The 15256-nt window shown below is 40.1% G+C and overlaps 1 protein-coding gene and 1 long non-coding RNA gene across 3 annotated transcripts in view; one reads left to right on the top strand and one right to left on the bottom strand.

Annotated features, from left to right (window-relative positions):
- The window catches only part of LOC117420817 (lactosylceramide alpha-2,3-sialyltransferase-like), a 68070-nt gene that overhangs the window by 15323 nt on the left and 37491 nt on the right, over positions 1-15256 (bottom strand). The window lies entirely within an intron of this gene.
- LOC131740032 (uncharacterized) lies at positions 8158-9526 on the top strand. The gene is made up of 3 exons (XR_009330655.1): positions 8158-8683; positions 8901-9038; positions 9336-9526. It is a non-coding gene; the product is annotated as an uncharacterized LOC131740032 (long non-coding RNA).

Genomic DNA, 15256 nt, shown 5'->3' with positions numbered 1-15256 from the left:
AGATTGCTCCAGTAAAAACCCAACTGTATAAATGGGTAATTGTATGTAAAAATAATGTGTAAAAAATAATGTAATTGTATGTAAAAATAATGTGATATCTTGTAAGAATTGTAAGTCGCCCTGGATAAAGGCATCTGCTAAGAAATAAATAATAATAATAATAATAATAATAATGCCATGTCTTTTCTTAGGAGGGAGCGGTAGTATTAGGTGGTCAGTCGTGAGCATGGCTTGTGAATGTCAGTCCTTGTACAACCTGTTAGTCGTCATTTGCAATCTGAGTGAAGTATCCTTTATGAAAATAAATATTTATACCTGTGAACACTGCGTTCTAAATGCCTCTGTGTTCTTGAGAGAGTAATGTAATTGTGGGTGGGAGTAAGCTTGGACTGTCACCCCGTTACACACCATAACATTAAGTCAAAATAGTCAATCATTTTTTTTTAATATATACCATAAAATTGATACTGTGCTGCATTGAAAAAAATATATATTAATAATCTGCTACAAATCAAGGATTACTGTATATCTCGGTAGCTCTTCTATTCTGAGTGCAGGCGATCATTCCATAAAAATAAAAAATAATGCAATTTGCCACATTTTAGGCCTGCTTTTCAGTCACATGTGAACGCGCAAAGGCGCTAAACCACAAGTGCGAACAGGGTTGCTGGCCTAAATCTGAGGCAGCCCTGTGGCGGCCCTGGACCAGCACAGTAGTGTGAACTGGGTCTAAGTGTAAGCGGAAGTGTGCAGAGAGTGGAGAGTGTGTCGGAGTGGGCTGAGAGGAAACGTGAATAAGTGTAGAACACCAGGATAGCTGTGCTTATGTACTATATGTGTTGTATTGTGTGCTGTTTTGTTTTGTGTGTTTTGAAGAGCTTGTAGTGTTACAGATCATGTTATGTCTCTCACATCCCTGTTATTCTGTCCTCTCACTCTCGTCCTCTGCCCTATCTCCACCGCTGCTCCTCCAACCCCTCTAACATCCCTCTGCCTCTCCCCCCCTCTCATCCTCTCCTCCCTCGCACTCTCTCTAGAACTGTCACTCTTCTGATAACAAAACTGATTTCATCTCTGCCTTTGCCTCCCACCTCTCTCTCGATTTCCTTGCTCTCACTGAAACCTGGCTGTCCCCTGATAACACTGTAACTCCTGCCGTCCTGTCCTCTCTCTACGTCCTGTCCCATACCCCATGTCTCACTGGACGGGGAGGTGGGACTGGTCTTCTCCTCTCTCCCTCCTTACTCTTTTCTGTCCCCTCTGACCTCTCCTCACTCTCTGTTAACACCTTTGAATTTCATGCTGTCCAACTAACCTCTCCCTGTCAACTCCTGCTAATTGTACTGTACCGTCCCCCTGGACCTCTCGCTCACTTTCTCGATGAACTCGACTATCTACTATCCTCCCTCCCCTCTCTGTCTACCCCAACTGTCCTATTAGGTGATTTCAATATCCATCTCTCCAACCCCAGCCACTCTGCCGGATTCCTCCCTCTCCTTCACTCCTTCAACTTCTGTCTCTCTCCATCCCCTCCAACCCATAAAGCTGGCCGTCAACTGGACCTCACCTTCTCCAGGGCCTGCTGCCCCTCCATCCTCTCTGTCACCCCCCTGGACCTCTCTGATCACTATTTCATCTCTTTTTCTCTGTCTCTCCCATCTCTCCCTGCTCCTCCTACCCCCACTGTCATGGCAGTTATATGGTAGTACAAGTGGGGGGCAGACAAATGTTCCCCAGCTTACAAACTCCCTATACCATAAATACCTATCAAATCCCATCAAACCCTATGAAAGAGAATGCAGTGGAGCAGGTTTAAATCCGTCGGATCAGAGTGGGGGGCTGTTATTAAACGTTTTCCAGAAATGTTTTAATTGAAAACACTATGTAACACAATTTTTGTTCCTGGGTAGTAAGTGTTATTTATTATTATTATTTATTTCTTAGCAGACGCCCTTATCCAGGGCGACTTACAATCGCAAGCAAATACAAATACATTCAAGTGTTACAATATAAGTCATACAATAAGAACAAGAAATACAATAATTCTCAAGTGTGACAAACCACAATTCAATAATACAGCAGATAATAGTGAAAGTTACATCAGGATATGATTAAGTAGTGATAGTTACATCAGGATATGATTAAGTACAAAATACTACAGATTAAACACTTGGGAGATTACAATATTCTGAGGTACAGGATTAAATGCAGTAAAATAGGGGGCAGATAAGAGCAAAATAAAGCATATTTAAATTGCTTATGCCTCAAAAGTATAGAAAATGGCTATTATTCCCCACAAACTTTGCTTTTGTGACCAGGACAGTGATATTTTGAAATTTACCTATTTCCAATGAGAAAACGGGCGAATTTGTGTCTTTTCGTTCACATAAAGTCAGAAAAAAACAACATATGAATCCAAATTAACATGTATTTATACTAAAGTAATACAAAAATGACTACAAAAGATTTAGAAGTGAGTAGTTTTTCGAGATTTACGATTATACTGTAAATCACTTTCACGAATCAGCCCCCAAATGTAGTCTCCCATCATGTTCTCGTTATACTGTCCTTGGTAGCGGTGTTCAAAGTCCAGTATATCCTGGTGGAAGCACTCGCCTTGCTCCTCCGAGTACGCTCCCATGTTCTCCTTGAATTTATCAAGATGAGCATCAAGGATATGGACTTTGAGGGACATCCTACAGCCCATTGTGCCGTAGTTCTTCACCAGAGTCTCAACCAGCTCCACACAGTTTTCGGCCTTGTGATTGCCCAGGAAGCCCCGAACCACTGCAACAAAGCTGTTCCAAGCCGCTTTCTCCATACTAGTGAGCTTCTTGGGGAATTCATTGCACTCCAGGATCTTCTTTATCTGTGGTCCGACGAAGACACCGGCTTTGACCTTTGCCTCAGACAGCTTAGGGAATAAGTCTTGAAGGTACTTGAAGGCTGCCGACTCCTTATCTAGAGCTCTGACAAATTGTTTCATAAGGCCCAATTTGATGTGCAGTGGTGGCATCAGCACCTTCCGGGGGTCCACCAGTGGCTCCCACTTGACGTTGTTCCTCCCCACAGAGAACTTGGTCCACTGTGGCCAGTTCCGCCTGTGGTAGTGCGCCTTGGTGTCCCTGCTGTCCCAAAGGCAAAGATAGCAGGGAAACTTGGTAAAACCGCCTTGGAGACCCATCAGGAATGCCACCATTTTGAAGTCTCCTATGACCTCTCAGCCGTACTCATCATACTTCAAGGCGTCCAGCAAGGTCTTGATGCTGTTGTAATCCTCTTTGAGGTGCACCGAGTGAGCCAGGGGAAGAGACGGGTACTTGTTACCATTATGGAGCAGCACGGCTTTGAGGCTCCTGGATGAGCTGTCAATGAAGAGGCGCCACTCATTCTGGTTACAGGCGATTCCGATTGCCTCGAACAGACTGGTCACATTGTGGCAGAAGCAGAGCCCATCTTGACGGGTGAAGAAGCTGGAAAAAGGTTGGTGACACTTCCTCTGATCTGCGACTTGCACACTTTCATCCAACAAGTTCCACTGCTTGAGCCTAGATGTCAAAAGCTCGGCATTGGACTTGGTGAGACCAAGATCTCTAATCAAGTCGTTGAGGTCTTTTTGGTTGGGGTAGTATGGGTTTCTCTCCTCAGCTCCACTTCTGAAATTGTTATCTGGATCTACAACGTCTTCCTCGCTCTCTGACTTGCTGCTCTCTATTAAAGACGGCTGCTCTCTCTCCGGAGGAGTGGGTACGGGGAGCTCATGGCAGTGTGGCACCGGGGCGATGGATGAAGGAAGGTCCGGATACGTGATAGCAGGTGCATTCTTGCCAGTCCGACGTTTGGAAGGGTCCACCATACAGAAGTAGCAGTTGCTTGAGTGGTCAGTGGGTTCCCGCCAAATTCTTGGGATAGCGAACTTCATGGCTCTCTTTTCCCCTCTGTACCATCCTACAAAAATACATTTATTTCACCCATGACTAATGTGTAAGAGATTCTCGCAACATTTTTCATATATATTTTTTCAATAACATTGAAAATTGTAAAACATTTTAAAATTAAAAACTTTTACAATTTTAAAAATTTTAACATTTTATAACATAAAATTCCGAGCAACAATTGTCCATCTTACCTTCCAGAGTTTTTTTGCAGTGCTCGCAGGTGAAATGAGGTGCCCAGGGTTTGTCTTGATCCCCGACAGGCATGCTGAAATATGCCTTGTAGGCCTCACACATCTTAGCAGATGCTTCCACAGAGTACTTTTTTGCTCTTGTCTTGATAAATTGGCCGCAGACATAGCAAAATGCGTCTGTCGGATGCTTGCAGTCTCTTGATGCCATCTCAGAAAAATGCAGATATGTATCCACTTAGGCAGCTGGAACTAAACTGAACTGGTGGGCTTAAGGCCCCATGTATTTATACTACTATTTATATTACTGGAAAGTTCTAGAAGTTACTCCAAGTTTACTCAGCACTGAATCTATCTGGAATGTTCTGGAAAATAGGTAAATTTCAAAATATCACTGTCCTGGTCACAAAAGCAAAGTTTGTGGGGAATAATAGCCATTTTCTATACTTTTGAGGCATAAGCAATTAGGAAATAACACTTACTACCCAGGAACAAAAAAAAATAAAAAAATTGTTACACAGTGAAATGTAATGAATTATTCAATTACATCATTACATCATCATTTGGATAAAGGAGTTAACTAAATTAATAAATACAATTTGGTAATAAAAAACTGTTTTGTTAAAAATACTAAGAAAATGCATTATATATTTTAAAGGTGAAAGATACATAAGTTAAATTAAAATAAGATAAGACACATCACATTACTTAAAATAATCACTTTTATTTCTTACAATTAAATCATACAAAACCTGTTAATGTATTTGTTACAAACTTTTCTATGCCTTAAAGTTAATTTATTAATCTGCTTACAAAAATCAACTTATGTAAAAAAATAAATAAATAAATAACTTTGACTCACTGGTTTATGGCCAATATGAATTATATTTCATATATATCCTAGGACACAGCTGGCACTGGACCATAAAGTTGGGGCTACAAGAATGTTCTGTGGCCATGTGAGTCAGTAGGATTCTCAATGTAAGCAACAGGATACCACACAAAGTACATTTAAAAGCCATCTTTCCCAAAATAACTAACGGTGTTTGAAATACAGGATTTAAAATAGCTCCGACTAACATTAATTCCACGAGAGGCATTTGCAAGATGTATTTGTAGCCAATCGGCGCTTACTCCTCGTGGTGGAACTCAGCCAATCAGAGCCTTCTCGTCGAGCAGGCACTGCAGCCTCCGTTCTGACTAGTTTCCCGCACTTTCAGCACCGGCGTAGATTTAGCTAGGGACGGTAGTGACATGTCCCTACCAATGTCAAGGGACCATTGAATTGTCCCTACCAATAATTTTGATAAATCTGAAACGTCTTTTGTCAAGTCATTTTATCCGCTCCACAAAGGGTTAACTATCTCAAGATCCCCCCTCTCGTTACTCCTCCCTCCTCCAAAAAGACGACGACGACAGATATACAAATAAATTTCAGTGGGGCGTGAGTAAAAATAGGTTGAGAACCGCTGGCTGGACTCTGGAAAGACGCTCATCTGATGTTGCCGCTTGCCGGTCAGTCTGATATGAGTGTGAGCCACTGACTGAATGAAAGCCAGGTGCCGGGGCTGAAGGTATTGTCAGGTCGTCAGCAACATAGTTTGAGTGAATAAACCTACCGACCTACCTACCTATTACGTTAGCGACCCATTGCTAGCTGCTAACCCCACGTCCTTGGTGGCTAGCTAGCTTGTTTCACAGCTAAATCATTATGTGTGTGTGTGTGCGTGTGCGTGAGCATATTTTGATATCGTCATTCAACTAACGTTAGTTAATCACTTCAATTTGGCTTTAGGTGACAAGCATAATAGCAACCAAAAAAAGAAAGATGGACATAAGGAAGTTTTTTTTACAAAAAGTCAAAGTGTAAGTAGGAAGATGTTATTAAAGTAATAAACACAATTGATAATGATTCTCATAGCAAATGTAAAAATAATTTACTAATGAAGTTAGCAGAGTCATACTTTCTCTCTAAACAGCATGCATCAATTTATCATTTTATCAGGCGAGTGAAGCAGTGCAGCCTGGTAAAAGCAGTACAGAGGCAGGTGGAGCAACAGGGTCGCAGGTGAGGTCTGTAATGACTTAGTGATTATAACAGTGAAAGTATTAGACTCAGTTTTGAGATATATTATTGTTTGAGGCACATTGTGATATAATAGTAGGCTAATGCTGTATAGTAATACTCAGCAAATAAAGTTAGCATAGCCATATATTTTCTCTCTATATGGCATGCATCAATTTATTATTTTATCAGGTGAATGAAGCAATGCACCCAGGTACGAGCAGCAGCACAGACACAGGAGAGGCAGGCAGAGCACGTGAGCGTGCATGTGCTCATGCTTGTAGCGCCAGGGGTATTGGTAGCTTACAGTAAGGCTGGGATAGGTTATAATTCAGGTTATTAGTAATTCTATAGCAGGGATGTCAAACCAGCTTCCAGGAGGGCCACTTTATCATAGTGTTTTAAGTGTATACCAGCCAACTTCATGTCAATCAGATTGTCCTCGATTCATGTCCAGCATTCATTTCAAGCCACCAGAAGTTACCATTTAACAGCTGTCTCCTAAAAAATTTCTTCCCGGGGGAGCATGCCCCCGAACCCCCCTAACGACCATGACTCCACCCCCCTAAAAAATTGTGTCCCCACCAATGTTCAAACCAAACCTACGCCCTTGACTTTCAGTATCAAGCCGTAAACCGTCCTCATCTGTTTTGCTTATTATTATTATTATTATTATTATTATTATTTCTAATGTTACCACTTCGATATGGACTTCGATGACGTTCGCCAGATGTCTGTGGAACAACGGTGTTTCTGGCTACAAACACAAAAACTAGTAAAAAAAACTGTATAGACATTTTGAAAGGTATGTAGATAGAGGATAATGTACTAATATCTAAAAATTAAATTAACACGTATAATATTAGTTGTGATAAAATATAATATTTTCATAATGAAAAAGTCTGGCATGTCTGCTCTGTACATTTAACTGATCCTCAGAAATTCACGTTAAAAATCCAATTTTAAATATTTAATTTCACAAAACTCACTGTGGCAGATATGTTAGCATTTGAAAAGATACCATATTTTAAAATATGAAAATAGTAATTTAATAATAAATGTATAATTCTGAAAGACAGACACTTGATGCAAAGCAGTAATATCATGTATTTAAACACTTAAAGGTGACGGTATTGATGGGCAGACATTTTTAACATTGTCTGACAGAGACCTGAAAGGTTTATTTGAAGATTTTCTTTCAAGGAAAAATATTAGAGGCATTCAAAACTCTTTGTACAAGGTAAAATACAAATGATATTGTCTCTTTTACATTAACCCCTTTATTACACGTTTGTTTTTACAATCTTTGATTAATAATTCTGTAATATGATGTGCTGACCAATATATACCGTAATTGTGTTTAAGACATTGAGACCACTCCTGCCAAAAAACCCAGAATCATGCAAGCCGTTCAATCATGCAGTCCGCAGCTACTTCAAGTGCAAGACACAGCACAGGAGGAACACGCTACGCTATTTGTGCCACATATTTCCGTCCTTAGTAGTCCAGAGGAATACAGCCAGAAGGAAATTGATGGTACTAGGAAGAGGCTTATAAGAATATGTATGGATCACCTGTGTACACAATCAGGTCGAAGACCAACTGAAGCGGAATTGCATGACCTTGCAAGAGCTATTGCTAACAAGTATAATTCACTGCGTGACAACCCAGCACTTGGAGTGAGACAGAATTACCTAAGTACATGATTTTAGTTAACAGTAAAACAGTCAATATTTTATGTTTAGATTTAATCTCTAGACTAAGAGGTGTATACTGTGTTGGATTAAGAATTTAATAAGGAAGATTAAATCATATTCCTTCTCTTACCAAGTGCTGCAACATATGTTGACGCTTCTATTACACATCTGTCAAGTTGTATTTGTTACGGGATGCTTAGATATATAGAAAATTGAAAAACCAGACAGTGCTTCTGATCAGAGACTGTACAGGTGCCCTTAACTAGACTTTCTGGTCAAAAACCTAGCAACCCTATAAATACACCAACACATATTTCACTTCAACAAACAAAAAGTAAGGTTTTCTGTTCTTTTCTCCAAAACCTGAGATAAAGACCCAGTTGTATTGGGGTTTGCAGCCATATACCATATTGTATCACAATGCGTGTGTTTTTTTTTTGTTATGTTTTTTTTTTTTCAGAAACGCAACTGATCATTACAAAAGCCTAAATATAACATAAAACATAACATTAGTCACGTACAAAAACAGGGCCCAATATGCATACATAATATATACTAATGATATATACTTTTTGTTTTAAAAGTTTCAGTTTTAGCATAGCTTATAGCACATTAAAAGCAAACATGAAATATGACATATGTTTTGATTTAAAACAATTCAACAGACTGGGATAATTGGATTCCTAAGGAGGAGGATGTACAACAGCACTCCTTCAGTATCCAACAGAGGCAGAAAACCTGGTATTAAATGTAATAAAAAGGCTCAGATGGAAAGGGAAGATAGTTTCAGTTCTGGTAAGTGTTCAAAACTACCATCCATACATATGGTAAACATTTAGTTGAAAATTTATTTAAAAACACCCAGAGTTCTTTTTGGTGGGTTTTTAAACTTGAATTACCTTTTTGTTTTATAAAATAAAACATCTTTCCAAAAGTGATAGATTTTTATGTCAATTTATCTTGCCCTGGTGTTAATGTCTTAATTGTGTATGTACAATAATGTTTCACTTAGGGTCCTCTTGTATGGAAGCATCAGCTGAAGAAGAAACAAGTGGAGTTCATAAAGCAGGCAGATTACAGCACCCAGAAGGAAGTATTTCACAAATCTGCAGCTTTCAGAAAGTGAATAACTGCAAAGACAGTTTGACAGGTATAGATTATCTTAAGTAACAATTTATGTTTTAATTCCAATGTATCCAATGTATTGTCATTGAATTAAAGTATATAAGGCTTTGTTAGGGCAGCATTTAAATATCAGAAATACAAACTTGATTATTTCCTTATTTGACATCTCAGTTTGTTTTATGTGAACATTTCTAATACCAGTCCTTTTAGAAAATGTTAATATAACATACGCTTATAATGCTGCATATAAATAGTCTTTTAACTTTCAGCTTGGAGTTGTAACTAGTATGCTACTCATAAAAAATGATGTGGCATTTTGCAGGTGAGAAACCTCCAGACAGAGCCCAAGAGGCAATTGAAAATGATCTGAGTAAATGCAGTGAGAATGCCTCACCTGAGAGGATCAAGCAACTCCTTCGTCTTTCTTTTGATGCCAGGCCGAAGAAGATAGAAAACCTCAAAGTGCAACGTGTGGAAGAAATTAATAAAATGTATCCTTGCTTCAAGAAGCCCTGCTATGTAAGTTCTGTAAAGTGGCACTTGAAGGGGAGAGGGCATCTAATAGACCACCCAAAGTTAAGACAAGATTTTATTTTGGCAATAACAAGAAAACATATGCGCTGTGGTTGGGTCATAAAGTTTAATATTTCTAAAATCTATCACTTTTTTACTTTGTGATTGTCATTCAGTGCCCCTATCTGGGACATTTGTCATTTTAGGGGCATGATGCTTGTATATTAACATAATACAAAAATAATAATAATAATAATATTCGCAACACTTTCACATTTTTATTTAGTCCTTTGTGTACTAGATTACCATCTCTCTTATATTGGCAGTTATTCGAAACATGCTGATGTAATTTTAATAATTATTTTTAAAGCAGTAACATAATATACACTAAAAGTCACACTTATGGTGTCTCCATGAAAAACAGATATTGCAAACAAACAGTTTAAATGCAGAACTCTTAAGTATTTAAAAAAAACAAAACATTTGATTGGTATTTTTTAGTTATTCATATTATGTTTCCAGCATAACTTTTGTTGTTGCAATTAAACAAAATATTATTATTATTTATTTCTTAGCAGATGCCCTTATCCAAGATATCACATTATTTTTACGTACAATTACCCATTTATACAGTTGGGTTTTTACTGGAGCAATCTAGGTAAAGTACCTTGCTCAAGGGTACAGCAGCAGTGTCCCCCACCTGGGATTGAACCAGAGTCCAGAGCCCTAACCACTACTCCACACTGCTCCCCAAGATGTGTCTGCAATATCTGCGGTTTATATTGTGACACCATTATGTTACCCAACAGAGTACATTATTAAACAAAGTGATTTAATCAGTATTACCACATTAATGCTGTGTTTCAGTTGAAGGACAAACTTTTTCTAATCTTGCCACATGTCAGCAATGTAGACACTATACTATCTTTATGATAATAACATGATCAAGATAGCAAGATCATAGCAAGATAAACAATTCTAAATGAGAGTAGGAGAAATATTAATAGAAAATGCAAAGGCTATAAACTAACTACAGACTACAAGAGTAAGCTTACTTAATCCTTTATGTAATTTAGGCACACAACTTGGATGACCCTATATACTGTACATGTGATTGCTAATCATGGTAGATTGAATTCTAGTTATATGTTATTGCAGTGTGTTTTTGTTTTTTACATAACAAGAACATTTTACTGTCCTTTATTATAACATTTTATTAAAAATAGTGTTTCTTAATTTTAGAATTGCAAATACTTGTTGCCTTCAGCTACCACCTTCTTGTGGTTCAGTGCTTATCTGTAAAGGGAAAAGCTGCTGCACACCATGTTGTACACATTGTCAAGGTAAGAAGTATGTTTTAAATTTGATAATGTAAATATTTCTCAAACTTTGATAACATGGGCCAGCTCTACAACTTTATACCGTTTCAAATACAGTAGCTTATAGCTGCAGCAGTGGAGGGTTTGCTCTTGACCTTAACTAGCGTTTAATGACCCAGTTAATGATAGAGCAAATTTGACATCGCTGCATTCTACCTAAGTGCATATGTTTTTCCCTAAAAACAGAATTACAGCTGCTTCACTTGGAAACATACGTTGTTGGTAAGAATTTGTTTTAATGTAAAATTGAGCATGTTTCCAATAACAGACCTAGTACTAGTGTTGTGGCTTTAAAAATTTACTTTGGCACAAAAAGACATTGGTATATATATATTCAACTTAAAAAATAGAACAAAATCTGATGGATTCCCTTACTAGACTTAATTAATTGCTGTGCCTGCTTCAGGTGTTAAGTTCAAATAATTTTTGAAGGCTTCATCATAGCAAGTATGAATAGATTAGATAGATTTGAGAAGAATTATATTTTGACATTGTCTAAATTAAAATCATCATGTAGTTTTCTTCTTAATGAAATACAGTTTTTATTCTTTCAAACTGCAGAGACCTGGCAAAGTGTTGCTAGTGCCCACAAAAACAATGCCACACCGTGGATTATGGTCCATCATCAAGAAGATTCAAATTCAATAATGCTGATGTACAAAGACCAGCCAACTGGTAAAGCAGAAGATTCTACCGATGCAGTTCTAACACTTATGGGGTTTTATTACACATACCTCCTTGGTTATCCCCAGATAGCTTATGGGGCATTACTGCACATCCAAAAAGAAGTGTTACAAGATAATGTACATGAGAAGGATGCTGTGCTACTTTAAGTTTTTTTTGTCTAAGAGACAAGGCAACTTCCAGACCATCTTTGATTAGATAAAACTGTCTTGCAACTTCATTAATAAAAACAAGAAAAAAATGACTTAATGTAAACTATGCTTGAAAACAATGCTGTTTTTTTCTACTTGCATTTTCAGTTTGTTTCAAGTATGGTATAGTATTACAAGTATAAGCATTATACTTTTATAGTATTACACGTATAAGCACCTGTGACAAGGAAATGACCGAGGTTGAGGCTCAGAGACAGTTTAAAGTTAAAAATAAAGTTTTTAATTAACAAAAATACAAAATAAATCGGCACAAGGGCCAGACAAAAAGGTTTTAAACACAAAATAATAAACACAAAACAAAACTTACAAATAAGGCTTCCAGGCTGGGCGTTGCCTTCACTGGTTTGCAAAAAAACTAACACAGCACACACAAAAACACTACTCCTTCTAGAACTCTCTCTCCTAATGGGAGGCTGAAGCCTCCTTTTATGCCAGGCGCCTCAGTCCTTAATTGAATAATTAATTAGCTGATTGCTCCCACCTGAAGCAATCAATCTGGGCAGGGAGGAGAATTTAACTCCTTCCCTGCCAGTATTTCTAAGGGCAGAGCCCTGCTCTGCCACACACCTCCCTCCACGTACAAAGTACGGAGGCCACAATCGGCCAAACTCTCCCCCCCCCCCCCCCTTTTGAACCCAAGTCCTCCCCCAAGCTTTCTTCAACAGCGGGGGCCCCGGACCTTCCAAGACCATGAACGCTGGCAGGGAGCCTGGACCCTCCAGCAGGAGCAGCGCTGGTGGCACCTCTAGTGGCGGAGGCGGGAACGGCGGCCCGACTCCCTCTGGTGGCGGAGGCGGGAACGGCGGCCCGACTCCCTCTGGTGGCGGAGGCGGGAACGGCGGCCCCTCACGAACAGCAGGCGGACCCTCTCTGGGCGACGGCAGCGGCCCCCCTTCTGGCTCTCGGGACGACGGCTCCTCCCCTTCTGGCTCTCGGACGGCAGCTCCTCCCCTTCTGGCTCTCGGGACGGCAGCTCCTCCCTCTCTGGCTCTCGGGACGACAGCTCCTCCCTCTCTGGCTCTCGGGACGACAGCTCCACCTTCTTTGTTTGAATGACTGGGGCCTCTCCCATATCTACCGCCAGGTAGTTAACGACCATGAGGGCAAGCTCTGCGAAGGACGCCGGGTGATGCTGTTCCTCCCACTTTTCCCACCTCCCCCCCATCTCGACGCCACAGCGTGTTGATAACTATGGGGAGGTCGTGGAAGAGGTCCGCCTCAGGGTGCATCAACCAGTCCCATATTTCCTGGGATGGTGGTGAAGATGGTGGCACTGGAGGTAGTGGGGTGGCCCCTGATGCCCGGGGTGAAAACTGCACCTCTTCCTGGGCCTGATTGTAGGGGCATCCTGCCCAGTTGTGGCTGTCCTCCTCACAACGGCCACACCAGTCTGCCGGTGGCACTTCTGGGCAGGACCTCCAGCGGTGGTCCACCTTGGAACTAGGAACACCAGGGGAAGAGGCTGACCGGGTCCTCCAGTGGTGGATGTTGTTGCAGCAGCTTACATTTCTTCGGCTGCTGCATCTCCTGCCTTTGCCGCTGTCTGCTCTTCTTCCCCATTTTTTTTTTCCAGAAAAAAAAGCAAAAACTCAATTCAAAAAAACAAACAAACAAAAAAAAAAAAAATACTGCCCTGAGCCTCCAGGTGGCGTTATCCCACTCTGACACCAAATGTGACAAGGAAATGACCGAGGTTGAGGCTCAGAGACAGTTTAAAGTTAAAAATAAAGTTTTTAATTAACAAAAATACAAAATAAATCGGCACAAGGGCCAGACAAAAAGGTTTTAAACACAAAATAATAAACACAAAACAAAACTTACAAATAAGGCTTCCAGGCTGGGTGTTGCCTTCACTGGTTTGCAAAAAAACTAACACAGCACACACAAAAACACTACTCCTTCTAGAACTCTCTCTCCTAATGGGAGGCTGAAGCCTCCTTTTATGCCAGGCGCCTCAGTCCTTAATTGAATAATTAATTAGCTGATTGCTCCCACCTGAAGCAATCAATCTGGGCAGGGAGGAGAATTTAACTCCTTCCCTGCCAGTATTTCTAAGGGCAGAGCCCTGCTCTGCCACACACCTCCCTCCACGTACAAAGTACGGAGGCCGCAAATCGGCCAAACTCCCCCCCCCCCCTTTGAACCCAAGTCCTCCCCCCAAGAGTCCCCTTATGTCCCTTGGATGGGCTATTTCAACGGGCGGTGGTGGGCGGGGTTGATGTCGGCTCCCCCAAGCTTTCTTCAACAGCGGGGGCCCCGGACCTTCCAAGACCATGAACGCTGGCAGGGAGCCTGGACCCTCCAGCAGGAGCAGCGCTGGTGGCACCTCTAGTGGCGGAGGCGGGAACGGCGGCCCGACTCCCTCTGGTGGCGGAGGCGGGAACGGCGGCCCGACTCCCTCCGGTGGCGGAGGCGGGAACGGCGGCCCGACTCCCTCTGGTGGCGGAGGCGGGAACGGCGGCCCGACTCCCTCTGGTGGCGGAGGCGGGAACGGCGGCCCGACTCCCTCCGGTGGCGGAGGCGGGAACGGCGGCCCGACTCCCTCCGGTGGCGGAGGCGGGAACGGCGGCCCGACTCCCTCCGCTGTATTTCTAAGGGCAGAGCCCTGCTCTGCCACAGCACCACATACTATATTTTGATTTCATGTCACATTAGAGAAACAATATTTTGTATTACATTTTGATGTTTATACATTTTGATGTTTTTTTTATATAGTCTGTGCCCATGAAAATGAATATGGAATTTGTACTGGACTGAATTTATCTTATTTACTTGCTTTGAGATGTGAATTCTAGATAAATTATTTTACTTAAAAGTTTATATCTTTCTCTTCATTATATTGTACAACATTCTTTTTGGTACCAAAAATCAATGTGATAGTCCAATTTTATTATATAGTTTTAAAGAAGCACTTTCATAATGTTATTTTAAAAAACATATTTACAAACTATTAGTTAAGTAAATGTTATTAACTTAATTACTTAAAAAGCTACCTGTAGTAAGTAAAAAAAGGCACAAACATTTTCAGTTTTGTAAAATATTTAATTACTTTAAGTAACAGTTTTACTCAAACAATATAATTTGGTTACTTAATATTTATTTACTTTCTAAATAGACAAGTTCTATTACTATTTGTAAGTAATTTTATATATTATTTGAAGTAAATGAAAGTAAAAAAATGTTTTGCTTGAAAAACCTATTAATTACTTACTTTTCTTAGCAGTTATTACTAAAAATTACTTGCGCAATGGATTTAAGTAGTTTTTAAGTAACTACAATTATTATATCAAGCAATGAGAAGTAATTTATGTTTACTTAATGTAAGTAATGCATTTACTTACATTTTGAATTACTAGAAAAGACTACCAATTACCACCATTTCCCAATAATTACTTGTAGGATTGACAAGTTTTTTTTACTATGTTTGAGTAATTATATTTATTAATTTAAGAACA

The sequence above is a fragment of the Acipenser ruthenus genome, chromosome 1 (assembly GCF_902713425.1).
Source record: "Acipenser ruthenus chromosome 1, fAciRut3.2 maternal haplotype, whole genome shotgun sequence".
Taxonomy (NCBI): Eukaryota; Metazoa; Chordata; class Actinopteri; order Acipenseriformes; family Acipenseridae; genus Acipenser; species Acipenser ruthenus.
This window is presented reverse-complemented; position numbering and strand designations above follow the sequence as displayed.